The sequence below is a fragment of the Etheostoma spectabile genome, chromosome 1 (genome assembly GCF_008692095.1).
Source record: "Etheostoma spectabile isolate EspeVRDwgs_2016 chromosome 1, UIUC_Espe_1.0, whole genome shotgun sequence".
Lineage (NCBI taxonomy): Eukaryota > Metazoa > Chordata > Actinopteri > Perciformes > Percidae > Etheostoma > Etheostoma spectabile.
In genome coordinates this window covers 28,601,166-28,604,565 of record NC_045733.1, presented here as the reverse complement: position 1 = coordinate 28,604,565, position 3,400 = coordinate 28,601,166, and the positions used below count along the sequence as shown (strand labels likewise).

Genomic DNA, 3,400 nt, shown 5'->3' with positions numbered 1-3,400 from the left:
TTTTGTTTTGCTAATCCGACGTCATATACACTGAATATTTCTGTGGTCAATATGGACCAATAATATAATCTCAGGGGTGAATATTGGTCAGGATTTAACTGGAAACTAGTCCGTACTGCAAGTTCATATATTCCTTCTGTCCATCTGTTTTGTGCCCATATTCTGGTTGGATATTCTGAATAAGGCCTAATAGCATTTTCCAATTAAGACATGTGAGATATCACGGTATTATTTGGGTTTTAGAGGCATTCTTTGGACAGCGCATTTCGAATATGGGTCTTAACCTGGGTTTTTAACCACAGGATTACGGTCAGCTCTGTGCGTTGCTATGGTTGCTGTACACAAACCAACCAGCCAACACTTTTTAAGGCTGCCCGCCTGATAAGAAAGAGAAACACAGCTACTTTTAACCCTCGTGTTGTCGTCCCGTAAACATGAACTTGTCCTTCCAGGTCAAAATAGAATTTTTTTTGTGCTTTTCCGAAGTTTTTGTCATTTTTTCTGATTTATTTGTCACTTTTTCCTTTTTTGGGGGGCTTTTTTTCAAACCTGAGCTGGTTTAAGAACAGGTTTTACACTTATTCTTGGAATTCATGGTCAACAAACCTCTTTTATATCAAATTATACGTAGGTTTTTAGTTACTAAGGCAGAAATTATGAATTATTTTGACTACTAGTTAAGATCTGAGGACGTTGAGTGGATCTCAGATGGGTAGACGTCAAAGTTTAGTCCGGATACTGTTTGGAAACCATTAAAAAAAGAACTCAAATGTTATAAGATTAAATAACACACCCACAAAATTCAATGAACTAATGTTGTATGGAATCATCCATGTTATTTTGGGGCAATTTGGGTGACAGAAATCCATATTTCTGATATTAAACACTCAGAAACGGGTCAGTTTGACCCGAGGACAAAACAAGGGTTAAACATTATCAAAGACTTGGATATCAACAAGTTTTTGGATAGGATTTTTGAAGAAGCTGGTTGAAGGAATGAAAGCAGGACGCTGTGTTCCTACGGTCCAACAAGTCCGCCGCCGCCGGAAAACTTGGATGAAAATTGTGTTTTGCACGACTACATGTAAATGGGAATATTAGTGAAATATTAAATTCCATTAGGCATGTAAACAGCTTAGTCAGAATATAGTTTTTTCCAGAATAAGGGCAAACAACAAAATATTATGTGCATGTAAACGTAGTCACAGTCACACTCCTATTTGGGGCCTCTTTATTAGCTGGAACACCAACTAGTAGTTTGACGCTGTGAAGTTCATCCTAGAAATATCTTTTAACATAAAAAACAATTTGTGAAGTAAATAGGGAAATGTAAAGTAGATGTAAAGAATTAAACTTTATTTGTGCTTTTAAAGGGTTACCGCGGGTGACACTTTTGTTGATAATAGGCAAGAAAGTTTGTGAATTCAATTTCTTTGAAAGTAATGAAATGTGGGATTCATCTTGTATCCCTTTCCCCAAGAACAATACATGCACATCGGGAAGTTATGAAACCTCATAAGAGACGTACACACCCTGGTCCCCTCAGGACAACAAAACCCCGGAGCATTCCAGAGAAGGTGGGAGTGGAGTGGTTGGAGCACGGTGGGGGTGGAGGGATGTTAAATTGGTGACTTGGAAGGCAGAGCCTTTCCAGAAGCGAAGCGGACAACCTGTGGTTGGGGTTGAATTCTTTCCCTCTCTGGCTCCTTTTAGAAAAAGAGAGGAAAATGGCAAACACAGACCACTCCATTCAGAGTAATTTATCCCTATGGCCAGGCCTTCTTTACCGGCAGCAATAGCCCCCTTCCGGGGCTGCCCAGCAGGATGCCTGCGAGTGGCGTGTGAAACTCTCCTGTCTCCTTCAGCTCAAAAGGGAAGGATGAACAATGGCCCTCGCCAGGCGCTGGCTCTGAACAATCCCTCTCTCTCTCGGCTTCCCTCACTGCTTTACTTTCTCCGTCTCTAAAAAAAATAACCATCAGCTATTCCAGCATTACCTACATTCCTTTATCCATCCAATATCATCCGTCAGCAGCCATTTCTTTCAACATCGACAGAGTTCTCTCATCCGTTCCTTTTCGTGTCTCCCTTACCTCAAAATCGTCTCTTGGTTCCCCATCCATTTCTCTTTGCCTCAACTCTTCTCGTCTTCCTTTCTGCTAACTCCAAGGCAAACACTCTGAATCAAGGCGAAGGAGAGCATGAAGCGCCCCAGAATTTACTGGGTTCTCAGGACCCCATTTGACCCTACCATTGCCCCAGTCATCAAAACATGGGTGACTCATCCTCCATCACCATGTTTCACTCCAACCATCTTTCCATCATTGAAAAATCTTTCTTGCCTGAAGGGGCTTGGACAAAACTCAGAGAACGGGTGAACAAAGGAATTGTTGGTCTGATTAATAGCATATTTGTCAGGGACGACATTACAACTGACTTTGATCTACGGTACCCCATGTGAGATTTCGGCAACATATGGAACACAACAGTGAAAACAATGAAAATGAGTGTGGACAGCGAGATAGTTTTGTGCCATTACAATAAACTCTGTAGCATGTCTCTTTCCCCAGGCGGAGGATGTTAGAGAACGAGCTGGGCTTCAGCAGAACATGTGGTTCGTTGGTTCACATGGCGACACTCCAACTGGTTCAGGCGGAGAAACAGGCAAAGTCAGTCTGATCAATCAATAACAATGTGGACAGTTTCGCCACAGAAGGAGGCTCAGCAGCAATCTGCACAGCTCTTGCAGGAAGCCATTTCCCCCCCCGGCAATCAACCATTCACCAGTGGCTCCTACAGAGCTATTGAGCATTCACCAGGCACCTCCACCCCGACAAGCGCGACAAAAAGCATTTTAAAGCAACACTCCCTGCAGTTCCCACACTATTTCACCTGTCAAACGCTTACAAAACAGTTGAGGAAGGCCAAATGCTCCTCAGGGGCGCCACTGCACACCTCTTGCCAGCCACTAAAGACGCCGTTTTTCCTCTTAAAGAAAGAATACACCATACACTTTTACCACCTACTATCACAAGCTACTATTCTGAGCCTCAAGGCCCAGACAGAACCTTCCACCTTGACAAACGTTACTTAAAGTAGAGCAGGAAAACCGGAAGTAAGTGTTTCCTCGCAGAGCCAGACTCCCAGAGCGAGAAGATGAGTCATCTGGGAATGATGCTCGGGAATCAATACGAACCAATTGTCTGTTTGAGGAAGGAGACAACAGCAAAGGCAAAGAAAGGGCAGTGCCGGAGATCCGTGGTGTTGTAGGAAATTAGAGGCGTCTGTGGAGTCAGAACCTTGTCCGGCTGATTGATCATTTGAGTGAACTAGGAAGATGTCAGGGTCTCGCATAGCTTCACGGAGATCTGACGAAGAGAGTAAGAGCAGCTCCTCGGGG

General features: G+C 43.4%; 1 protein-coding gene and 1 long non-coding RNA gene across 4 annotated transcripts in view; both read right to left on the bottom strand.

The window, feature by feature from the left end:
• The window catches only part of lrp4 (low density lipoprotein receptor-related protein 4), a 124,403-nt gene that overhangs the window by 84,052 nt on the left and 36,951 nt on the right, over positions 1-3,400 (bottom strand). The gene's annotated exons all lie outside the window — the stretch shown is intronic.
• Positions 377-3,400, bottom strand: part of LOC116693787 (uncharacterized) — a 26,889-nt gene continuing 23,865 nt past the window's right edge. The window contains exon 3 of the long non-coding RNA XR_004332987.1: positions 377-412. This is a non-coding gene — a long non-coding RNA (uncharacterized LOC116693787). The remainder of the gene's footprint in view (positions 413-3,400) is intronic.